The following is a 26805-nucleotide window of genomic DNA, read 5'->3' as shown; positions in this document are numbered from 1 at the left end:
AGCAGGAAAGGAGCAAGCATTCCCGACCAAACACTCTCTGTATGTTCCAACAACATGCACTTGTGGAAAGATCAAAATACTTCATTAAAACAAAGTTACTATTTAAGAGTCCCATTCAAATTATGGTGTTGTTGAACACTCCTTACCAACTATAAAAATATATTTCATCAAAAAGGACAAGGTTTTACTCATGCCTGAGGTTATCTAAAGTTTTTGCTTTCAAAGTATTAGTGGTCTTAAAAAAATTAAAACTAACTAGCTTTTTTTCAAAACGTTTCTCTTTGGTCCATCAGGAAGCATAGAAGTGATTTATTTAAAGAGTGAAAGAAGAACAATGGCCAACAGTGCACCACTAACAAACAGAAGTGTTCCACAAAGCAGTCACCAATCTACAAGGGGACACCAAATATAGACTGTAAGACATAAGAATAGAGGGATGCCATTTGGCCCATCAGGTCTGATTCAACATTCAATGAGATCATAGTGGATATGATCATTCTCAATTTCACTTTCCTTAGAAGCTTTGATTCTCTTAATGTTTAGAAATACGTCTGTTTCAGCTTTGAACATTGTTAATGACCCAGCCTTAGCAACCCTCTGTGGTAAAGAATTCCACAGATTTACTGTCCTTTAAAAGAAAGAATTCCTTTACATTTCAGTCCTGAATGAGATTATGCCTTCTGGTTCTTGACTCTCCCACAAGGAAAACGGCCTTTACTGATCTACCCTATCAAGTCCCCTAAGAATCTGATATGTTTCAATAAGATCTCTCAATTTTCTAAACTCCAATGAGTACAGAACCAACCTACACTGGGGAGGTGATGGCCTAGTGCTACTATCGCTGGACTGTTCATCCAGAGAGCCAGATAATGTTTCTGATGAAGGGTCTAGGCTCAAAACATCTGCTTTTGTGCTCCTAAGATGCTGCATGGCTTGCTGTGGTCATCCAGCTCCACACTTTGTTATCTCTAATGTTCTGGGGTCCTGGGTTTGGATTCTGCCATGGTAGATGGTGTAATTTGAATTCAGTAAACATATGGATTTAAGAATCTAATGATAACCATGAGTCAGTTGTCAGGCAAAACCCATTTGGTTCACTAACATCCTTTAGGGAAGGAAAGTGCCTTACCTACATACTTATATGTCTGGCCTACATGTGACTCCAGACCAACAGCAATGTGACTGACTCTCAACTACTCTTTGGCAATTAGGGATGGGCAATAAATGTTGCCTAGTCAGCATTTTTTGCATCTTAAATTGTTTTGTTTGCTAACCATTACTCCACCCTGTCACAAACATTCCATTTTGTTCTTGCTGCACCTCCCTCTTGAAGGCTTAAAAACTAAAACACTTCTACCTTTTTTCTTTGATGTTAATAAAAAAGATCATTGACCTGAAAGATTATACACAAAACAAGGAACTGCAGATGCTGGAAATCTGAAACAAAAACAGAAATTGCAGGTGAAACGCAACAAGTCTGGAAACAAAGCAGAGTTCATGTTTTGAGTCCAGTGCCTCGTCATCAGAACTGATAGCAGCTAGGAAAACATGGTATTTATGCTGAAGAGGTTGGGGAGGGTGGAGATGGAGGTGAACTGATAGGTAGAATGGAGCCCAGAGAGAGATATAAGAGGGAATTGTCAGTAGCAGACCAGGATAGAACAGAAGTTGAATAAGTGATAATGAGATATGAGAGTAGGAGAGAATGGGTTGGCTGAGCTGAAAGCAACCAATGTTATAACAGGATAAGGGTGTGGGAGATGGTAAAGAACATTAAAGTTTAGATAACTAAAGTTATTGAACTTGATGTTGAGCCCTACAGGCTGCAGTGTCCTCAAGTGGAAAATGAAGTGCTGTTGTTCCAGTTTGCACTGTGGCTTGCTGGAACACTGCAGGAGGCCTGTGACAGAAAAGCTGGCATGGGAACACAGTGGTATATTCAGATAGCTAGCATCTGGAAGCTCAGGGTCATGTTAACAGACAGGATGTAGGCTCTGCCAAATTTGCACTTCATCTTCCCAGTGTCGAGGAGACCGCACTACCAACAGCAAATACTTCAGACTAGGCTGAATAAAGTGTAGGTAAATTGCTGTTTCATCTGGAAGGTATTTCTGGGAACGGGATAGTGAGGAGGGGGGAGATAATTGGCAGGTGTCAATGATACTAAATGTCTTGATTATTTTTGGAGCCGCACTCATCCAGATAAATGGAAAGTACTTAAATCACCCTCATGATCTCTGACCCAGACATCGGGTGAATAATAAACCAGAGAAAGGCTGTCACCTCAGCAGGTCTGGCAGCATCTCTGGAGAGAAAGTAAAGCTAACATGTCACGTTTAGTGACCCAAAACAAGGGTCACTGAATGTGAAATCGTAACTCTGCTTTCTCTGTCCGAGTATTCAAATCCCTCATGCTTGGGGAAAGACACCTACCATTAACCCTATCTATTCCCCTCAAGATTTTACAAACTTCGACACGGTTACCTCTCAATCTCCCATACTCCTGTGATAAATGCCCCAGCCTATCCAACTTTCTTTACAACTCAAACCTTCCATACCCGACAACATCCAGGCAAATCTCTTCTGAACCCTCTCCAACTTAATAATATCCTTCCTATCAAATATCCTCCAGTTCTGAGGAAGGGTCACCAGATCCGAAATATTAACTCTGTTTTCTCCTTCACAGATGCTACCAGACCTGCTGAGCTTTTAAAGCAAATTTGTTTTTGTTCTTTTTTTAATATCCTTCCTATAACTTGACGACCAGAACTGGACACAGTACTCCAGAAGAGGCCTTACCGATGTCCTGTACAACCTCAGCATGACTTTCCAAATGTTATACCCAAAGGATTGAGCAATGAAAGCAAGCATGCCAAATGCCTTTTCAACCACCCTGTCTGTATGTGAAGCAAATTTCAAAGAATTACATACCTGAACTCCTAGGCCCCTCTGTTCTACAACACTACTTAAAACCCTACCATTAATTGTATTAGTCGCACCCCTATTTCAATCAACCTTTTCTCTGAAGAAGGGGAGCAGCCATTGGCAGCCCTCCACCATTAGATTAAGCTTTGTTTGTTGCCATTTGCTTTGCAAAAGCTGCATACAATACAGAGGTCTGAACACCCACTCAGACAAGCCAGTGTTGGAGATGTTTTGAATAACGGGTACCAGCTCATGGTACAATATCATATCAAATTTTATCAGCTTTTGCCAACAATAGTTATTTTCTGTTCCTTGTCTTGGAGCCAGACCATGTTATTTATGCCTTTGGTTCTCCATCTCCTGCTGTGAATGATGTGTGAAACTGCCATTGTTCCCACTGCTCTGTGGGCATACCCACCATGCTCCTGTTAACATTCCAAGTTTTGCTGACCTTATCAATAAACTACCTTGGCATACAGCCCATCCTCAGGTTTGGCACCAAAATGTTTCTTTCCTGGCAATATTGCAGATAAGTTGGACACAGTCGGTTGTCACAGTGGTTAGTCTGTCAGAGGGGGATCCAAATCCGACTGCAGTATAGTTTCTCATCTATAAGCACAGGACAGTGAGTTGCTTACCCAATCCTTTTCCAATGTGCAGTATGGCAGAAAGAATCACAGGCCATGTACAATAGGTGCTTCACCATGAGGTTAGCTTCCTCCTGCAGCGGGCAGTGAGCAGCTCTATCGTATACCGACTGTCTGTTTGTAGATAGTTCCTCAGGAGTTATCAAGGAGGCAGTTAGTATCCCTACAGTGTGTGCCACTACTATGGTTAACCTGGTTCAATTACTCCAATGAGTAAATATACTTGAAAACGCAAAAAGCCACTTGCTTCAATTGTGACCAGGGTTCCCAATGCCCTTTTCCTTTTATATTCAAGTGCAAGTGAAACTAATCATTATTAACTCATAAAGTCCATTTAGGGGTGAAGCTTGATTTCTCAGGTGTCAGCTCACCATTCCTTGTCCCTTATATTGATACCTCAGTCTTTTCCATGTTTGCCTCCATGTCCTGTAAGATCCGCTGATTCCTACCTTCCTCTAACTCGGCTGCTTGCATAACTCTCTCACAAACCACTAAACTCTCTGACAGCTCCTACTTCCTTGCTATGAGTCACAATATCTTCAAGCAATTTCATCACCTTCCCTATCATTCGTTCATATGCAGTTAATCCAGTTACCCAACCAGGCATCGCTCGGAATCCCATTCAGATGTTAGGCAACAGAGCTGACCACCCCCATCCTGACTCCTGGACTTACAGACAATGCAGTTCTTTTGGTTCTGACTCCTGGATAGTTTTACCTAGTGCTGTCCTTAATGGTATTTTCATTCATTCAGCCAAGCAAAGTTAAGCTCTGTGGGTGAAAATGGGGTGTGACTTCTTTTTCATTTTATTCCAAGCAATATGCAAATTTATTTCATCACCCATCCTATTAAAATGTGTTCTTGGTCTGAATCCATCTGTAATGATATTCCTCATTGAGGGGTTAACTCTTCTATCTTTACATGAACAACAGTTATAGATGAACAATCTTGTGTGGGGTCGGCTTTGGCCCACCTCGCAAATTGGACAGTAACGAACAAACAATAGCTTTTCCCCAACAGTGCAAGGGCTCCCACAAAATTTATTTGTAACTGCTCCCATGGCGTATTTTGTTGTGACTGATGTGACTGTCAGATTCTGACTGATCTTCCCCAGTTACGTTAGCACATACCAGGCATTACTGACAATACCTCGCTGCATCACTTTTGAAAAGCCCCTCAAATTTGTGTTTTGGTGCGCAGTCCTTCCAGGTCCATATGAAACCATAAGCCAATGCATTGGCACACCAATTGGCATTTGTAGAACGCTTGTAATATTGGCTTTTCCATTGCTTGTCACTAGCAGCAGCTGCCCAACCTCCCCAACATGGCATCCTTCCTCTGCAGTGCCTTTCTCTGGTATATTTTCATAAGGATACACTGAATGCAGTGTGAGGCTACCACCATTCACTTTCTTTCTCTCAGTCTCTCTGCTAGACTGTAATAGTGCCTTTTCCTGATCCCTTTCTTTCCCATCATCATTTTTCATGTTAACTACCAAATCAAATGGACTTAAAAGATAGTACAGTTCTCTTCTTAAACTGCATCTACATGTAGATCCACATCTCTACTCCTAATCTAATTCCCAAACTTTTCACTGTTCCAGTCCAAACTCAATCCCATGTATACAAATATCATTTGACTTTTCTTTCATTACAACCTGTACAAATCCCAAACTGATATATTCAATTGAATTCTCTCTGACAAATGATTCAAAGTTCACAAATCAAAACATTTTCCAAGCCCCTTAAAGGTATGGACATTAGCAAGAACATTGGGAAGTTCATGAGAGATGGTGAGCAAGGATCTTCTCAACATCAAGAGCAGAATATCTCATTTTCCAACCAAGTGTTGAACAGTGAGTCAAGATTATAATTTGTGAGCAATAAGAGTCTGTTTTACATGCATCAATTTCTGGTTATTAGTTAATATCACCTAGTCTCGCTGCACGTCATGGCACATCTCCAATCTACTTTCAACATAATTCCTCATTTCCATGTGCCACTTTGGAGAAGCCAGCATTTTTCATTGCAATACTACTGCAAGGCCCCTTAGCACACAGAGACACACCCATTGGACATGGTCGCATCTCAGGACTACTCATTTGCTCAAGAGCACTGGCTCACGTTGCAACTGCTTGGGTGCTCACAGCAGCTCTGCCTTGCCATGCCATGCCATGCCCTTTTGCATTAGTGTTCACAGCACTGCAATCTTGACTTGCCTTTTAGCACAGTCTCAAAACCAGGCAGCTTGTTATGGTTTCTGAATTTCTAAAGAAGGGTCTTAGCCCGAAACGTCAGCTTTCCTGCTCCTCTGATGCTGCTTGGCCTGCTGTGTTCATCCAGCTCTACACTTGTTATCTCAGCTTGTTATGGCTGTCAGGAGCAATCAGTTAATGGGGTGGACTTGTAGTTGTTTGGCACCATGTGATGTCAATCTCATACCTGCACTATGTCCCACCCATGTACATGTCAGACATGTGTTTGACCAAATGACCGTGCATCAAAGTCTACAGGGACTAGTCCTCAGTTAAATCATGGAGACACCCATCAGTCAGGGGGTGTTGGCACAGTAAGTCAAGGGCAACCTCCAATGTCAGTCCCAGCAGCATAGATGCAGTTACTTGGCCACTACTGCAGTCAGGATCAACAAATACATACTTCAACAGTCTAGGAACTGGGTCAACTCAAACCCAAGTCTTAGAAAACTACACTGTCTAATTAAATATTCTTATAATCTTCTTAAAATAAAAAGCAACTTTTTTATTTGATTCTAAGTGCTAATATCTCTTGTGCATTCATTCCTTACACTCAGATATCATTTCAGTTTTTCAGCAGTAAGTTGCTAAATTTCTTTAGACATTGCCTTTATAAAAAAAAACTACTCCAAGTACAAATGACAGTATTGGTGGGCTAACAGATTTCCTTTGATTTTAAAGTGCTCCTTCTAAACTTATTGCTTCCTATGAATGTCTGTGCATTCATTCGCTACTTTTTAAAATCCCTTGTCCTACATAAGGATTTAATGTTCTTTGCTGGCCGTCTTCCAGAAAAATAAATAAAGGAAATAAATAAAAAGGCCTTGTGGTTCTTTTGGAATCCCAATAAGTCATTCAATATGTTCACTGACAGCTGTTAGCAAACTTTAAAAAAATGAATAACATCCAAAAATACAGAGCTTTAAGTTAGACGCAAAAAAAACTCTTCCTAATTTCAAGGAGTAGAGCAAAACACTTCAAAATGCAAGTTGTCTTACCTGACATTTTCTTTACTGAATTTCACTGTAAATTTTGCTTTCTGACTTGTCTCCTGAAATTATCTTTTATGTTTTTTATTCAGACATTTCCCTAAGCTGTGCAGTTTTGGTTTTGTAGTCACATGGCTTCAAATGATCTGTTCTGCTAGTAGTTTCTAGGTGGGTTGACCTATCTGCATAGCTTCACCTTTCCTGTCCTGCCAGCACCATTCTGCCTGCTCACCCAGCAAGTGCTCTCCTGATTCTTCCTTCAGATTCTTTAGACCTTGCCTGAATCTGTCCATTATGGCTCCCTGTCCTACCTATGGGTGGGAACAAAGAATATACTCACCCGAATTCAAATCAGTCCCTGGGACAAACAAAAGATTCTGCTGTCTATGCTAGATGCTTTTGTGGTTCAACTTGACAAACCACCAGCTCACTGGTAAAGCTTACTGTCATTCATTCACAGGTTCACAAGGGGACTCAGTCTTAAACATTCTGAGACTGAACTTTGGGGAAAAAAAAACATTAGTTTCCATGTCATTGGCATCTTAGATCATATTCTTGATTTCTAACTTGATCCATATGTCAACTGGAAGTCACCTATTTCCATAGTATGCACATCAGTCATTGCTTGTGTCCAACCAAAGCCTCCCGTCCTCCCCAGACTGACCTATCCCCTCCCTACCTCCCCACCCATACTCTCCTCTGCACCTATCTTCTCTATCTATCTTTAGTCCGCCTCCTCCCTCTCCTTATTTATTTCAGAATCCTCTCCCCATCCCCCTTTTCGGATGAAGTGTCTAGGCCCGAAACGTCAGTTTTTGTGGTCCTAAGATGCTGCTTGGCCTGCTGTGTTCATTCAGCTTCACACTTTGTTATCTTGGATTCTCCAGCATCTGCAGTTCCCATTATCTCTGATCTCCCTCCCCTTATCCTGTTGATTGTGCAGTCTAGGCTGCATCCTTGTTTCTATCACTCACTCCACAACCCGGCTGCTAGTCATCTGGTCTACTATCTCTATTCTACTTTCTTTATTTTCCTTCAAAATTTCCAAGTGAAACTGTGTATAGCTCTTTCAATTTTTCAATCTTCGTTTCAATTCTTCATCAGTTCAAGCCTGAATATTGCCCAAATTTCACTGGAAGGCAGCACACTCTGTTTCAGATCTGAGGAGACACAGGTGGTTCTGAACACTGTGCAATCATCAGTAAGCATCCCCTTTTCCAAACCTGTGGTGGAGGGATAGCCACTGATGAATTGGCTGAAGTTTCTCTGTGGAGATGCCCTAAAGCTGAGATGATAGCCCTCAGCCAGCACAGTCATCTTACTGTGCACTAGGTATGAGATCAACCAAAGCGCCTATTCCTTAATTCCCACTGACTTCTATTTTGCTTATCCTTCTGGATCCACACTCAATCAAATGCTGGTTTGGTATCAAGGTCAATTACTTCCATTTCACCTCTAGAATCCAGCTCTTTTGTCCATATTGGAACCAAGGCTCAAGAGGAGAGTGTGTTGGTGGATACAGGGATTAAGGGGATATGGGTGCAGGGTGGTCACAGGAGAGATGAGGATTATCGGCCATGTGGATCATAAGCAGCAAAATGGATGGCTTAACCCAAAAAGGCTGACAAGACAAAAGAAAATGAGTTTTGGATATAAAGTTGTAGCTAGATTCATTGTTTATATGTAAGCACATGTGTTTGATTTGTATTTATACCAATGTAATAGTTATATATATTGATGTGTAAGGGAATTTGTTTACTTTCCAGGATTCTGCATCCTATGTGATTGTTAGAAAAAACAGTGGGCCTCTGCATTGAAATGAATTTCAATCACGTAAAAATTAAAAGCTAACTCTAGTACAAAAGCTCATTAGTATTACTGCTTGAATGACCAGACAGGTGTCCAGGAGTTCAAACTGCTTCATTGTTCCTGGGGAAAGTTGTTAATTTTCACTTGAGCAGCCTATTTTTCTTTGTGGTAATTTCATTATGCTGGTAACAAAATTGCATTTCCAATAGGGGACCGCACCCTCTGGGGCACACAATAAGGCATTTTATGCATGCCTCAACAATTTTCTTGTCCACTAATTAGGTCTGTCAGCTTCTGAAACAATTAACCACTTGAGTTCAGACAGAAATAAAATTGATCTGAATACATTGAGCATCTATAACACTTGTACAGCTTGTTTGTCAGAACTATGATTCTTCACAAAGATAATAGGTGGAAGTGGATGTCTTTTTCCAGACTATTAAACTGAATGAGGTGCCAATAAAAAGACCATCAAGTCTTGCTTCAAAGCAAAGAAATGCAGATTCCAGAAATCGGAAACAAAAGTAGAAATTGCTGGAGAAACTCAGCAGGTTGGGCAGCAGTTGCAGGCAGGAAACAGAGTCAAAATTTGGAATTCAGAGACCCTTCTTCAGAACCCTGAAAACAAAAATGGTAACTCTGTTTTCTCTCCACAGATGCAGCCAGTCCTGCTGAGTTTCTCCGGCAATTTACATTTTTACATCAAGTTTTATTTGGTGCACTTTGACCTTCTTTAGCTTTCATTGATTTTCCACGTAGAAGCAATAAAACCCTACATATATTTTGGCTGGAAAGGACCAGTTTATTGATTGAGCCTGTCCCATTCAGTCATATGGCAACATGCGAGACCCTCAAATCTCCCCATTCACCTCATCACAACAAAGATTCTATGATTCTAACACCAGCACCCGGCAAACTCTTAGAAGGCAACCATGAGATTTGCAAAAATAAAAATCCAGGACAATTCTAAGAAGTAAAAATCTCGGGAAATCCCTTTCTGAACCACAAATGTAAAGAAAAATTATTTCCAGGAGATATTAAAAAGAGCAAAGTGCATCATTTGAGATCTCTGCTTCCATTTCTACACTTCACCAGCAACCCATCCAATTCTCTTTTCAGTGAACACAACAAATCTGCCATTACTTCATGAGTTAGTAACTTACTTTAAATGCCAGATAACAAGGTATAGAGCTGAATGAACACAGCAGGCCAAGCAGCATCTTAGGGGCAGGAAAGTTGATGTTTCGGGCCTAGGCCCTTCATCAGAAGTTTCTGCTCTTAAGATGCTGCTTGGCCTGCTGTGTTCATCCAGCTCTACACCTTGTTATTTCAGATTCTCCAGCATCTGCAGTTCCTATTATCTCTGATACTATTTTAAATGCCAATGATTCCTATCAAAAGAAAATCTCTTGGAATCTAATTCAATGCTTAATTAAGTTATATGTATATCCCTGTATTCTTTCTAACCTACCTAATTCACATAATCTGTTCTTTTGAGCACAGAAAAGATGCATTTATCATTGATACAGGTTCAAACTCCTACAGCAGACAAGCTATAAGGAGATATCCAATAGAATAATTAAAAATTGTCAGATGTTTTCACAAAGTAGAGAGAAATTACTTCCTCTATGAGTAGGTTGGTAACTAAAGACTATAGACTTAAAATACATAGCTAAAGAAATAGAGTATGCCATGTCCAAGCGACATAAAGAGATAATTTTTTAAAAAAATACACCTCTGTGCATAATTTTGAAAGGAACTTTACTGGACAATACTAGTTTTAAGATATTTCTCAAATAAACTCTATGAATCCATTCACAAGACTACTTCTGCCAATTTCATTTCTCCAAATCTACATGAAGATTAAAGATACCCAGGATTGACATATTGTCTCTTTTACATGGCCTCATTGTTTCCTGGTTTATTCTGTTTTACTGCACAGCAACTGTTAGCAAGCTATAGATTACCCTCACCAGTGCCTTCTTGCCCCACCCATATGGACTTTACATCTTCCATTCCGAGATCACTTTTTTGCCATCATACTTATCCTAATTCATACAGAAAGAAAGCCACTTTATTGACCATTCTTTCCTGTCTGTCCTTTTGAAAGGTAACATACGTTCAAATAGTTAATTCCCAGTTTTAATCTTTTTGTAACCCACTGTATTTCCTTAATGGTCATAAGATCATAGCCATTAACTCTATTTGTGCCATTAATTCATTTATTTTGTTCCAAATGCTATGTGTATTTAAGATCTATTAGGGTACCTTTTTACCATTCTTTGCCCTTTTGGCCCGATGTGCTGTTGCTTGATAGGTTTGATATAGGTGAGTATTTTCTCTAGACTTGAATCACTGTTGCCATCTTGCCCATCTCCAATTTACAGACAAAGGCTTACCATGCTCCTGGAGGCCTTCCTGTGCTGCTCCTCTGAACACAATTGTCAGCTCTTCTGTCATACTTCAGCATCAGCAGCTGTAGGAATGCACTAAAACAGCCAAGGATTTTCTGAGACATGGCTGAGTAGTTAATGTTGGTGAGAGAAGAGCAACCATATAGCAGTTATTTATATTTGTGCTTTTCATAAATTTATACCTGTCAAGCTTCCATCAAGAGATTAGGAATTTCCTTTTGAAATATATTAATTACCGTTTGGTCTCTAGATGAGTGAAAGTTGAAGATTTAATATAGGATCCAGTCCCTGATGAGCTGTAAATGCAATCCCTCCAGAAATACAATGGTACTTCAGAACATTAATTATTGAAACAATGTTATTATTTCATTTTTTTCTCAAAAAATAGTTGAATCCATGTATAAAACGTAAACTGTAATTACCCTTGATACTTAAAGACCACACAGTACTGTTATGATAGTGGTTTGAGGAGCACACTGATTTTTTCTATTTTCACTACTCCACTGGTCACAATAAATATTTAAATGTTTTACACAGTTGCAAATATGGTCAAATATAGATTGAACATAAAATTTAGAATACAAGAAAAAAATCTGAGATCCAGTCTTCTTGAATAAACAACAATATTGTATCATTATAACAACAAGACTTAGAGTAATGGGGTCATAGAGCTGTACAGCATGAAAACAGACCCTTCAGTCCACTCGTCCACGCTGACCAGATATCCTAAGTAAATCTAGTCCCAGTTGCCAGCATTTGGCCCATAAACCTCAAAACCCTTCCTATTCATGGGCCCATCCAAATACCTTTTAAGTTTTGTAATTGTACCAGCCTCCACCACTTCCTCCGGCAACTCATTCTATATATACAACACCCTCTACATGAAAACGTTGCCCCTTAGGCCCCTTTTAAATCTTTCCCACCTCACCATAAATCTATACCCTCTAGTTTTGGACTCCCTCACCCCAGGAAAAAGATCTTGTCCATTCACCCTATCCATTGCTCCTTACAATTCTGTAAACGTCTGCAAGGTCACTCCTCAGCCTCAGACATTCCAGGGAAAATAGCGCCGGCCTAATCAATCTCTGTGTAGTTCTATTCCTCCAACTCTGGCAAAATCCTTGTAAATCTTTTCTGAAACCTTTCAGGTTTCACAACATCTTTTCTATAGCAGGAAGACCAGAATGGCACACAATGTTCCAAAAGTGGCCTAACCTGCAAAAGTGGTCTTGTACAGCCGCAATATGACCTCCCAACTACTATACTCAATGCACTGACCAATAAAGGCAAGCGTACCGAATGTCTCCCTTACTATCCTGTCTAACTGCAACTACGTTCAAGGAACTATGAACTAATTCAACAAAAATGCTAAGCTCCAAAACAGCTGGGAATAAGAATATATAACTATTAACCCTGCTAAATAAGCACACGCCAAAAAATAATGGCAGTAATCAGCTTTAAAAAGAAAACATTGGGCAAATAATTGCTAAATCTTAAGGGAAAAGATATGAAACTTTCCAAATAGCATTCAGTCTGGCTTTCTGGCATATGTTGGCAAGTGTCAATATATGGTCGCCACTGGTACTTTCCAGATCGTTTGGGAGAGATCACCAAGATCGAAGTGGCACAGTGATTCAGTGGTTAGCGCTGCTGTCTCAGAGCACCAGGGATATGGTTTCAATTCCACCCTCAGGCAACTACGTACTTGGAGTTTGCATGTTCTCCCCGTGTCTTGTGGGTTTGCTCTAAGTGCTCTGGTTTTTTCCCACAGGCAAAAGGAATGCAGGTTTGGTCAAATGGCCTTGCTTAAAAAAAATGCCCCACAGTGTGCAGGTCGGATGGGTTAACTATGGTAAAAGCCCCATGTGAAGTTATGTGGCCTGGGTGGGATGATTTTTCAAGGTCTGGTGCTGACCTGATGGGCTGAATGGCGTCTTTCTCTACTGTAGGGATTCTAAGTCTTCCAGTAGATTAACTTGAGTAGTCTTTTTTTCAGCCCCTCCCCACCCCCATTGTTTTTTTCCATGAAAGGTTTATGAAAAAATGGAAAGAATGTTGGGTGGATTCTCTGTTAGTAGGTTACTTGCCTACTGACCTTCCTGAACAATACTGCAAAAAGAAATCTCTCAACAGCAACAAGCCCAGAAATATGACTTCTCTGTAAATTGGTCCAAGCAGTTCCAAAGTCTGTAAGGCTTGGGCTCTTTCCTCAGTTGAATTTCCATTTCCATTAAGTCTGTCTTCTTAAAGAAAAATCCTAAGTGGCCTTCCAGTAAGCTTAATAGAAAGGCCCTCGCATCTCATCTGTCTCAAATGAACCAATCTTCACACTCTTTTCAACATTTGCCCTCAAATATTACAAATGGAAGTACTTTCATAACAGGTTACATGAGAAGCAAATCCCATTTGAAGAACATGAGACTTATTCGAAAATTCTCTTTGACATTTTTTTTTACCTTTTTTCTCTGTTCATCTCACAACCGCAACAGTAATTCAGCAAGGGTTAAAATCTAAAATGATCAATAGCCATAACTACAGAATGGAAAAATGAAGATAAAACAATAACTACTTACATTTCGTTTCATGTAAAATATTTGTTAAATGTGCTTCCCAGATAGAAATAGATCAGGCTGTCAAAGAAGACAAACCATACAGAGGAAACAGAGTAATAGATAATAAAGCGTGAGGCTGGATGAACACAGCAGGCCAAGCAGCATCTCAGGAGCACAAAAGCTGACGTTTTGGGCCTAGACCCTTCATCAGCGAGGGGGATGGGGTGAGGGTTCTGGCATCTGCCAATGTGGTATACTGTATCCATTGTACCCGGTGTGGCTTCCTCTACATCGGGGAAACCAAGCGGAGGCTTGGGGACCGCTTTGCAGAACACCTCCGCTCGGTTCGCAATAAGCAACTGCACCTCCCAGTCGCAAACCATTTCCACTCCCCCTCCCATTCTTTAGATGACATGTCCATCATGGGCCTCCTGCCGTGCCACAATGATGCCACCCGAAGGTTGCAGGAACAGCAACTCATATTCCGCTTGGGAACCCTGCAGCCCAATGGCATCAATGTGGGCTTCACCAGCTTCAAAATCTCCCCTTCCCCCAACGCATCCCAAAACCAGCCCAGCTCGTCCCCTCCCCCCACTGCACCACACAACCAGCCCAGCTCTTCCCCTCCACCCACTGCATCCCAAAACCAGTCCAGCCTGTCTCTGCCTCCCTAACTTGTTCTTCCTCTCACCCATCCCTTCCTCCCACACCAAGCCGCACCTCCATCTCCTACCTACTAACCTCATCCCACCTCCTTACCTGTCCGTCTTCCCTGGACTGACCTATCCCCTCCCTACCTCCCCACCTATACTCTCCTCTCCACCCATCTTCTTTTCTCTCCATCTTCGGTCCGCCTCCCCCTCTCTTCCTATTTAGCCCAGAACCCTCACCCCATCCCCCTCTCTGATGAAGGGTCTAGGCCCGAAACGTCAGCTTTTGTGCTCCTGAGATGCTGCTTGGCCTGCTGTGTTCATCCAGCTTCACACTATTATCTTGGATTCTCCAGCATCTGCAGTTCCCATTATCACAGAGGAAACAGAGTACATGGCAAGATAGTGCAGTTCAGGGTCAGGTCCTGAGCAGCTCCATGACGCAGGACTCTGTGCTCTATGGTCTGTTCCCCAGGACACACACCAAGATAAACAACTGTCCCTGGAGGACTATCAACTTGGCGAAAGACACTCTTTGGTCTGCCTGAAATTTGTTGGTCTTCCAGAGCAAAGAGTTGACCTTGACGGAGTGTTACAGACACATTCCAACATCCATGTCTATGTACTGAGGGACACACTAAAGCTTGGTGCAGCCACTGACAAGGCAGTGGAGAAAGACCATTGTCTAAGGCCTGGACCCTTCTTCAGAAATAAAAAATAAGCATTTCTGAAGAAGGGTCTCAACCCGAAATGTCAGCTTTCCTGGTCCACTGATGCTGCCTTGCCTGCTGTGTACCTCCAGCTTCACAATGTATTACGCAGACACCAGCATTGGGAGCTCTTACTATCTCTGTCTAAGGTCTTTCTGCCAAAGTTAAATGGGGGTCTGTTCAGTTATGGGACACCGCCTATAGTCTGGTATATGTAAGAAATGTCTTTGATTTATTTGCTGAATAGGGTCAAACTCCAATGTTTGTTTCTTCATTTGTCACTGTACAGAATTGCTGAAGTGACAAAAATATATATACGTTTTCTGAATAAAGTATAATTTTGAAATTTAAAAAAAAGGAGTTCAGGATCAGATCTAAATCAGTTGTGTATTGTCTATCCGATGCTGAGCTGGAAGACATGAGTCATCTGTAATTTGATAACAGTCTGGCAGGATGAATGTGATTGCTGATGAAGAAGCAGATAAAGAGGTAAGATTCGGTTCACACACATATAGAGAAGCAAACACCATGCCTACAGATGTTGTAAGCATAGTCCGGCTGTTACAATCCACTTGCAACGTATGCCAATTTTAAACCCCATCCCTCCTCGGGCTGTCACACAAGTTAATGATTTAATCAAAACACACTAAGCCCCTGATTTACCAGAGTGTTGGGATCAAGTGAACAGAAAACACAGATCAGATTTCTGCATCATAAACTACTGTTTATGACAAAGAGGTACATTCTCCATTTAAATAATATTCAGATCCTCTATTCTTCCTGCCAAAGTGCATAACCTCACATTTTCCCACATTATATTCCATCTGCCAAGATTTACCCACTGATTTAGCTTGCCTATATCCTTCTGCAGACTCTTAATGTTCATCCTCACCATTTGCCTTCCTAAATATTTTTGTGTCATCTGCCATCTTGTCTATAACACATTCACTTTCTTCATCCAAGTCATTAATATATATCGCAAATAATTGTGAGCCCAGCACTGATCCCTGTGGCACTCCATTAGTCACAGTTTGCCATCCCAAAAATGTGTCCTGCTTATCCCAACTGACTCTTCTGTTAGTTAGCCATTCCTCCATCAATGCTCTCCTGGAGAAAGTGAAGAGACACCTACTAAACTGTAGCAATCTTTATGATTTCAGTTGACCCATCATACTGTTAGGGAGTTCCAGGATTCTGGTCCAAACAGAGAAATTATATGGATCCAACTTATAATGGAATGAGATATCAAGAGGAACTTGGAGGTGGTTATACCTTCTGTTATCTTCATATTTCAGAGATGAGATGATTTACCATGCTTGCCTGTATTAGTTCTGGCTCCAACCATGAAAAAATTGCCACTTGTTCCCCAATTCAGTTTTGCAAGGACTCCTCAACATCATATGCAATCAAATCATACCTTGAAGACAACAGCAGTCACTCTCACCTTACCTTAGAAACTTAGCTCTTTTGCCTAACTTTGGACCAACTATGATGACATCAAGAGCCAGGCTGACTCAAGCAGAAACCACACAAAGCATTTGTGAGTAGGTTGTCACTGTTTGATAGCACTGTCAATGCTTCCTTGCATCACCTTGCTGATGATTGAGAATTGGTTCATGGGGGGTGGTAATCAGACACATTGGAACTGTTCTACTTTTTTTCCAGATACGACACAGCAAGCCACACTTCCAGGTTGTTAAATGCATGTTACTGTTGGAGCTATACAAGAACAACTTGGCTAGCATGTTCCCCAAACCCCTGAACTATCCAAACTGAAAACGTTTGTAGACATGTAGACTTTGAGCCTTTCTACACCAGCTAACCCCAATCACAGCCCAACTATTATTAAAGAAGTGAAATTCAGAATTACTTGGTAACTTTCTTCCAATTCCACTCTCCTATCCCATCCCTCAACTTCATTCACAGTTGTTTATGAAAGTATTTATGTTTAGAGCTGTATCATTGTGTAAAATCAGTCACGGATTCCTCTGCTGCCCTGACAAGCCATTCCCCTTGAATCTTCCTGGAAGTTTGACAGACGGACCTCCAGGATTGTGTTCAGCCCAAATTTCTGAAGTACTTTGATGAACGGCTCCTAGACATGACTGACAAGGCCAGTGCAGATGTGTCATTGGGAGCTGTGCAAAAGATGTCAAGAGGTGTTGTCAAATTCACATGTCATAATGAAATCCTTTATTAAAAGTTAGGTATTTTAATACAGTGAGTGATAATAGGATTTTGTCTTGAAAAAGTAAGTGGCTATTTAGAAATGAGATTGCCAAGTTGCCAGGTTGTCATGTCTGTCATTGGTAAGCTATTAACTGATTAACAGACGTTGTGAAATTAGATAAGTCTTCAGATGCATTAGAGTATATTGACTGGATACACTGTTTTTTTTCCATATTTTACAATAGGGAGTTCTAATTTAGGTTATTAACCTCATAGTAAGGGATCCTTTAGGTAAACATGAACATAACATGAGAGAATTTCAAATTCAGTCTTACGGTGAGAGATGTGAGTCTGAAACTAGAACCTTAAACTTAAGGCAATTGCAAGTGTACAAAGGTAAGGTTAGCTAAAGTCGAATGGGACAAAAAAGATAGAATATTCAACAGTAGATTATAATTATTAAGAAAATGATGGAGTGTAGTGGTATGAGGTTACAATGCTAGATTTGCAACCAAGAAGTCATGAATTCGACATCCCAATGAGTCACAATGATGAATTTAATACATCCACATATTTTTGGAATGAGAAATAGACATGGAAACTGCCATCCTGTGAATTCACCAAAGTTGTAATCGATCTCAGCAGGTGAATCCATCCCACACTCCTTACCCAACATTAATGCTATTAGATATCATCTAACAAGCCATTCAGTTGTACTCATTTGGAATATTCTGCAGGCTCACACTATGACCTTCTCAGAGCAACTAGTTTCAGACAATGAATCCACTATCATCCACAGTCTGAGGATAAAACAGAAAAGGCAAACTCAAAGGAAATACCTATAAAATGCCATGAGTATTGAGCGGACCTGTGACAAGTGTTGTACTGCTCTTCTACTGAAGTGTGAAGGATTTTTCACCGGCATTAGGATTTTCCTGCCTTGAATATGTAGCCTGTATTCTTGGGAATCTATATCTGAAAGTGCAAGCAGTGGTCTGAAACACCCCGGTACCTGAGGGTACTGGAGTAGGCAGGAGAGATAACTCATTCTTTGGTCCCTTGTACAAGCCATAACAATCTAATTCTAGTGGCTGCAGACCACTTGAACATTGAGGGAGTGGAAGGCTGTGGGAGCCATGGCCTCATATGTGCAATCACCTTACACAAAGGGTATGCAGTGATGAACCTCTCTACCAGGGTCAGTTGCATAGACTACATTATCACCAGTCCTCTGGATCATCCCATGATGGGTTGCATCCTGTGAGAATCCACACACAGCTCCACCAGTTTCCTACAAAGATCCAGAGGAATTGAAGTGTGACGCAGAGATCATGGACTGCCTCATGGCAGAAACATGGATTTCAGGAGCACTTTCAGCTGTACATGGAAGGATGAACTGTTTTTCACATATAGAATTGTTGGCATACCCCGCTGTGTCTTTATGCATCATTCTCACTCCATGAATGGTCCTTAATTCTTCCTGACGTGCCCCCACCAATGCCGAGATTTCCTCCCTTCTGAGATTGTCCTCAGAACAGCCATAAAGACTGTGAGGATTGGATCCACTGGCAGTTGGCCTGTCTCTTAGGCGTGCTCCTTCTGCCTATTTGGCCATTGTCCCCCTTACCATACCATAGTTCACCCCTTGGTAGCTTCTGCCTTTCTATGATGCTGGTAGCATGCACCCTCACTTTTACTCTCTCTTCTGTAATTGACTGGCAATGCCTTCCTTAATGTTCCCCCTGCTTTCACTGTGCTTTGACTCTGCAGCTGGCTAGCTGACTGCAAGAGGCAGCACAGAACTCTCATCATCTCGCTGCCTCCTTTAACAAGCCAGGGCTCTTAAGCCTTGTGGTTCCATATGCCATTATAAAACTGGAAAGAGACGTGAATTTCAATTCATTGACTTTTTAAATACCTTAAGTGATATCAGACATCCTCCCACTGCTGTTAGGATCTGAAACAACAACAACATCAGATTCCCGGCTAAACATGTTATACTTACAAATTGCGCTGACTTGCCTGGGCGCTATGACTGTGTTCTAGTTATGAAATGTAAGTAATTTGGGCTTGCAGTGAAATTGTGACAAATCAGACAATTATAAATCAGTGTTGTCCATTCAATTTTTGGTGGACATTTATATGGACAGGCTATAGAATGGATTTAACTCTGAAGGCAGTTTGGGAGTGGCACTGGTCCTGGCACTGGACTGGAATCAGGAAGTCTGCATTTTCAGTCATCTATGTATGTTATTGCCTGAGGAACAGAGAAAGAAAAGGAATTTACAGTTATAAATACAGCATGTAAAATAAACAAAGAATGAATTGTGTTTCTTTAACTGATCAACCTGTTCAACAGCTAGCCCATTTTATATTTTTGGCTAGAAAGCTTAATGAATTTTATTCATAAGTGTTCAAGGACCTGGTTGGCAGCTTTCCCCTACCACAGCACCAACAAAACACTTTGGCAGGTTCTAGAAAAGTCTCTTGTGGGCTGCTTCTGGTCCACAAACTGTCAATGGAAGACTACTTGCCCTTGGATCTGATCACATCACACTCCCCAACAACACTTCAGCTTGTTTGCTTTGGGTTCATTCCAATGTCACTGACGTCCATAAGGTTCTTACCTAAATTACCGCACATTTTTCTTTGAAATGTTGCAGGTATATCATGCTAGATTTGCTTAGCATTCGCAGAATGTAGCTACACACATTTTATAACAAGACACCCATTTATGTCTTGGGTACATTATGAGCTAAATATTACCATGCTTTTGCAAAATGTAATTTTTGTTGTGTTTCATGGAGGGTTTGTTAACCTAGTGAATGTTTGCCATGCTGCCCAAAACTCATTAATCACCTATCCCGCCCGAATGGCTTCCCTCTCATCCAAGGTGAGCACGAATCTCCCACTTGCCAGAGCCAGCATATACTGGCATCCTTGGTGCCAGTGCCACATTGCTTCACCAGCTGTTACCCCCCAGTCAAACACTTGCAGTACAGAATTACCCTTCATCATCAAACTAACATTTCTCAGAGTATATAAAGGCTTAGGTAGCAATTTCTCGCACATGCCACTGCACATTGTTACCCGTATGGCTGTTTAAGCTCACAGGTCCTTCGCTCTGCCCCATGTTCCAAGTTTCTTGTAGTTACTACTGTGCTTTCCTGAATGCCCAGCATAGCTCGGTCTCTTATTGGTGATGAATGCACGGCCATCACATACAAGAAAGCCTCAAAACAGCAAAAGATTATCTTTTACTTACAGCCAACAAAATTGAACTGAAATCAAACGTTCAGATGCCTCTCAGAGTCCAAAAAATAACTGCAGGTGAGAACGTCTCAGCTTCAATTTGTCAGGCAGAAATTCAGCCTAAAAACAGAAAACTTTAATTACACTTTAAAATAGATTTCAGTATGAATAAGGCATTCATTCTACAAAAAATGAGAACCAAAGTTTATTTGCTTCTGTCGTATCCCTTGTTGCTACCCGTATCTATGCATCACACAGCAGGGTGTGATGAGGTCAGTATGTCCAGACATTCCTGTGATTGAAGAAGGGAAAAATGCCAGAAATGAGGATTCCAAGATAAACACTACACCATTATGATTCCACACTCCGTGGCCTCAAAATAATTGTAGTGACGCTATGTGAACACATTTCTTCCTTGGTGATGTTATCGAGCAGCTGGAACTTTGTACTCGGACTCAATGCAGAATGTGGACTCAGAAATTCTTGTGCTCCACCGTTGCTGTGTTGAATGTGTTAATATCCGCCCTCTCGGAAGCTTCTTGTGTTCTTTCCATTACCCAGCCACTAGTTAGTGTACATTTGGGGAAAGATATCTTGCGGTTGCTGTGCATTAACAACATTATTTTTTTAAAAAAAAGGAAAATATGGTTTAATTGTTATTTCTTCTTTAGTGGTAAGAGCAAAAAGAAATTTACTGAGGTCCGTTTTCAAGAGCGGAGCTCTCTATTTATCGTCTGTTCACAGACAACCGCTCCTATTAAGGTAGGTAGCATGCAGACCTCTTGCTACTTCCTCTGTTACATGATTGTACCGTTGGACTGAATGGGGCCACCGTGCTGGCTCAGGAGGAAACTCAACAGCATGTGTTGATAGAAGGTGGTGCAAACAGTCTGCTCCTCTTAAAGGGGAACTGCACTCATTGGAATGAAGCAGTGTGCACTGACAGTGGCTGCACGAGGGCGCTGTTTAAAAGAGAGTTTCCAGGATCACAAGAGGCTTAGTGGTGCTGTAGAACAACAGGAGAAGCGATGGCTGTGCGGAGGACTGAGAAATCCCACAAAACAGAGCCTCAAAAAGAAATCAGTGCATAAGCAGGAAGGTCAATGCCTCGAGTTTGAGCTAGAGCCGTTGGCTCAGAGAAATTCCAAAGCCTCATGTGTGCCGTGAATCCCACATTGCGCCGTGTACTCTCCTACCACATCCTCATGCTGATCAACACACCACAGTCCCTTCAGTTAGCCAGCAGCTATCCCGAGCATTCACCACTTGGCTCAAACACTCTGCCTCACTCTCAATTATGTTCCAATGATAGCAACCTCACAGCCAGCTCCAATTCCTCCCATGTACCTCCAGTTATGGCAGACACATAAATGACACACTATGTGGCACAACCTCTTTCTCGCAGGACAAGGTGGCACACAATAGAAAGAAGTAAAACAGAATGGCACAGGAATGCCTTCATCCCTGAAGCCTAGTGAGGAGATAATATTTCACATCATGGAATTGGCATCAACAGTGTACATAGCATTGGCATTACTAGAGCATTGAGAATGATGGCATGTCCCTCTCTTTATGCGCTTTTCAACTCAGGTCTCATCCTGTTATCTGAGTGATCGGCAAGCCACACATAGCATGGCCCGAGACTCTTTCTTCACATCAACAAATTCCCACCCTCCCCTTCTGATTTTATGCTTTCAGATAGCCAAGAACTGCTAATAGTCCACCACACCAGTCTCACAAAGAAGTGGGAGGGAAATGCCGCACTACTGATGAAGAAGCTCTGTAATGTAATGTGACATGTACTAATGCCAAAATCCTAGACAATGGCACTGGGAAAACTTTTACAGCTGGCATGGAGTTTGGTGCTGAGTCCCCTGACCTGAGTGGACTGGCTTCAGGGCCAGGGAGTGTTTTGTATTAGTTCCCTGGAGATGAGGACCTCAGGAGGGTGATTCACAGAAGAACAGTGATGAATGAGATGTTTGGCGAATTAACAGCCCTGCCAGAGAGTCTCTTGTCATTGTCAAGAAGAAACAAAGGATTCATCGTCACCAGAATGGAGAGTTTTGGTGAACAGCTTGGAGTCCATCCTTTGCCGGTGTGTACATGGTGGTCAACTCTATTACAACATTGTCAGAGCCACCCATGTGGCAGCACCTGATGGCCAATGTCTCAGTTTCCAATGCACCACAGACAAAAGCCAGTCAATGTCTCTGAACTACAATGGAAGCCCAGAGAGATATCGTCAGTCCCACATTTGCCACATTGAACAACATTTATCACAATTCTGTTATTTTCCTATGGTTTTGGTACCAGGGCATCAAAACCAAATGATTTTTTAAATTTTGTTTATTATTGTCACATGTACCTGGATACAGTGAAAAGTTTCGTTTTGCATGCAGTACAGGCAGATCATACCGTACAAAGTGCATTAACAGATTAGACAGAAGAATACTAATGTTACGGCTACAGAGAAGGTGCACAAAGAGTGAAATCGCCATTTAAATTTAAAATTTGAGAAGTCCATTCAGAAATTTGATATCAGCGTGGAAGAAGCTATTCTGTTGGTAAGTGTGTTTAAGCTTTTGTATCTTCTGCCCAATGGAAGAGTTTAGAAGAGATTATAACTGGGGTGGGAGGAGTCTTTGATTATGTTGGCTGCCTTACTGAGGCAGCAAGAGTGAATCTGGACTTGATGTAATCATGCTTCTATATCTCAACATTTGTCACCAACAAACAGGCTTACGTTAGCTGCTTAATCCAAGGATCAGCAGCTCTGCATATTCAGTAGACCCTTGATAGGAAAAGTACAATTTGTCGAGGCAGATCAGGGCTGCAGGAACACTTCAACATAGAGGTTTCCTCAGAATTATTTAGGAAAATTGTCAACTGCTGAAGACTGAAGTTAACAAAGCCTTTAGAGCGAAGGGATTAGTTTTGATGTAAATGCATTTGGGCATTGACCTCTTGGTTTCAATGGCACACCCCCAGCCTACCTCACAGGGGGAGAACAGGCATTGACTCCATGGAGCTGGTGACTTCTATGCAAGGTAGAGACTGCAATATTACCCCCAATTGGGATTTCAATAGCTGCCACTTCTGTCAAGTAGGCTGCCAATCTGGTTTACCAACAGCACCTTGGAAATTCTCCAGCGGTATGAATGTGCCATGGAGTTGATGCAATGTTACTTTCACACAGTTTCTCACCACCAAACCTGAATAAAGTCAAGGGTTATTGGGGTAAGACAGGGAAATGGACCACAATCATATCAGTGATGAGCTAATTGGCTGCAGATTGGACTCATCCTTTTTATAACGTAATCCTCATGGGTCGAGGAAGATGCAGCCTATTTAATATGTCCACCTCCAGAGAATCCCAAGAGTGTGGAAACAGGCCATTCAGCCCAACAAGTCCACACTAACCCTCCAAAGAACATCCTTCCCAGACTCATCTCCCCCTCCTTCCCCATCCAAGTAACCCTACATTTCCCATGTCTAATCCTCCTCACTTGCACATCCCTGGACACAATGGGTAATTTAGCATGGCCGATCCACCCAACCTGCATATTTTTGCATTATGGAGGAAACCAGAGCATCTTGTAGAAGCCCACGCAAATACAAGGAGAATGTGCAAATTCCACACAGGCTGGAATTGAACCCCGGTCCCTAGCACTGTGAGGCAGCAGTGCTAACTGCTGAGCCACCATGCCGCCCACTTGAGAACTCCCTGCACAACTTACTGTGCCTCTTCTTTTCAATCAGATTTTGCAGTCCAAGTTTTGAAGAAGATTGAGCTGGTCACTACTAAAGGAAGCGAAAATGGTATTGCAATTTTCACGGTGTTCATGCTTGTGCCAAAATCCAGAAGTTGTGGTATGCAAGAATGGGCTCTGGGTAGCATCTGCTGATAGTCTCTTTGTTAAGCAGCACAGATATGTAGTTCATCAATTTGAACATTTGAACACTTTTTGTTTTGTTTAAGCTTGGTATTAACAGCATTAAGCCAGCTCAGCAGGGCTTATTCTCTCCAAAATGCATAAACAGGGGCACGTATGAACTCTCATGGGTAAGTGCAAGCCTTTTCAATGTTGGTCTTTGTTTGTTAATGGTCAATATAATCTTTTAGTGTGGTTTATCTTAAAGACTTCTTAAAGGGATATAATTTATGTCACATTTTCACATGATTTAAGTAACGTTTTTAAAAATAGATATATCTGACTTATTATGTTAACATTTACCTGAATCCTTTAATACTTCAATGCAAAGGACTCTTTCACAAGATTAAAGTTACTTTAAGAAATATTTAAAAATATCCATCTTAATGTTTATCTTGCTTCCTTCATGTTTCAAGATAAAATACTCTTTAGCAAGCTTAAAATGACTGTTTAAAGGAGCATTTGGTATTTTTAAATTTTACTTATATGAATCATACATTGTAAGACATCTAAAAAATTACTGAGACTTTATTTTCTGACAGATACTGCAATACGTTGAAGATTAAGCCTGTGAGGGAGAAACATGTCTGTTCCATTCTGTACAGCAGTCATATCTGGTTTCTGTCCTTTCTAATAGTTCAAAAAAGAGCCAGTACCATTCTTGTGAAGGAATGAGGAAGCACTGTTAGAAAATATATTCCCACTTTATTCATTAATGAGATGACGGTGTCACTGGCATTTATTGCCCATCCTTAATTGCCCAGAGGGCAGTTCAGAGTCAATCACATTGCTGTGGGTCTGGAGTCACATGTAGGCCAAACCAGGTAAGGATGGCAGTTTCCTTCACTAAAGGACATTGGGGAAGCAGATAACTTTTTCCCAACAATCAACAATGTATTCACGCTCATCATTAGATTCCTAACTGCCGGTATTTTATTGAATTCAAATTACATCATCAGCAGGGGCAGGATTTGAACCCAGTTCCCTGGAACATTATCTGGGTCTCTGGATTAACAGTCCAGCAATACTATCACTCGGTACTATCATTGCCTTTCCAGGCTTTACAGGAAGATTTGGCCCGAAACCCTGCAGATAGAACTGTGCCAGAAATGGGTGAAAGGAAGGTGAAAGGGGAATGTCACTATGCCATGCACTCTGGACCACGCAAACTGTCTCAACTCCAGCTCCTAAAATGACTAGACAACAGCTGGTAGCTGATGTATTTGGACATTAGAAGTGGCAAGACTCCCCTTTCTCCCCTAGAATATCAATCAAAAGAACAACGTTGATGGAAAGCAAAATAAATTTGCTTTGGTTTCAAAGATAGATTGTGTGACGTTTGAGATAGTTATTGGTGACGAACACAAACTCAATTTGTTTATTGTAAGACCTTTATGCCATTTGTGCTAATTGTCATTTTTGTGGTACTTTTTAGATCGTTGTAATGTTTAAATGATTAATTTTCATAAAATTATTTTGAATATTATAGAACGACTACTGACTAAGGTATAAATACAACTCACTCAAGCTGTAAGAAACCTTACTGGATTTTATGTTAATAAAATGTGAGGCTGGATGAACACAGCAGGCCAAGCAGCATCTCAGGAGCACAAAAGCTGACGTTTCGGGCCTAGACCCTTCATCAGAGAGGGGGATGGGGGGAGGGAACTGGAATAAATAGGGAGAGAGGGGGAGGCGGACCGAAGATGGAGAGTAAAGAAGATAGGTGGAGAGGGTGTAGGTGGGGAGGTAGGGAGGGGATAGGTCAGTCCAGGGAAGACGGACAGGTCAAGGAGGTGGGATGAGGTTAGTAGGTAGCTGGGGGTGCGGCTTGGGGTGGGAGGAAGGGATGGGTGAGAGGAAGAACCGGTTCGGGAGGCAGAGACAGGTTGGACTGGTTTTGGGATGCAGTGGGTGGGGGGGAAGAGCTGGGCTGGTTGTGTGGTGCAGTGGGGGGAGGGGATGAACTGGGCTGGTTGAGGGATGCAGTGGGGGAAGGGGAGATTTTGAAACTGGTGAAGTCCACATTGATACCATATGGCTGCAGGGTTCCCAGGCGGAATATGAGTTGCTGTTCCTGCAACCTTCGAAGGTTGCAGGAACAGCAACTCATATTCCGCCTGGGAACCCTGCAGCCATATGGTATCAATGTGGACTTCACCAGTTTCAAAATCTCCCCTTCCCCCACTGCATCCCTCAACCAGCCCAGTTCATCCCCTCCCCCCACTGCACCACACAACCAGCCCAGCTCTTCCCCCCCACCCACTGCATCCCAAAACCAGTCCAACCTGTCTCTGCCTCCCGAACCGGTTCTTCCTCTCACCCATCCCTTCCTCCCACCCCAAGCCGCACCCCCAGCTACCTACTAACCTCATCCCACCTCCTTGACCTGTCCGTCTTCCCTGGACTGACCTATCCCCTCCCTACCTCCCCACCTACACCCTCTCCACCTATCTTCTTTACTCTCCATCTTCGGTCCGCCTCCCCCTCTCTCCCTAT

General features: G+C 41.8%; 1 long non-coding RNA gene across 1 annotated transcript in view; it reads right to left on the bottom strand.

Moving 5' to 3' along the window:
• The window catches only part of LOC125452273 (uncharacterized), a 35004-nt gene that overhangs the window by 431 nt on the left and 7768 nt on the right, over positions 1 to 26805 (bottom strand). Inside the window, exons 2-3 of the long non-coding RNA XR_007247516.2 lie at positions 20385 to 20491; positions 19125 to 19376 (exon numbers count right to left, since the gene is read on the bottom strand). This is a non-coding gene — a long non-coding RNA (uncharacterized LOC125452273). The remainder of the gene's footprint in view (positions 1 to 19124; positions 19377 to 20384; positions 20492 to 26805) is intronic.

This window comes from Stegostoma tigrinum, chromosome 1 (assembly GCF_030684315.1).
Source record: "Stegostoma tigrinum isolate sSteTig4 chromosome 1, sSteTig4.hap1, whole genome shotgun sequence".
In the NCBI taxonomy this organism is placed as follows: Eukaryota; Metazoa; Chordata; class Chondrichthyes; order Orectolobiformes; family Stegostomatidae; genus Stegostoma; species Stegostoma tigrinum.
Note: the sequence above shows the minus strand (reverse complement) of the source record. Positions and strands in the feature narration are given on the sequence as shown.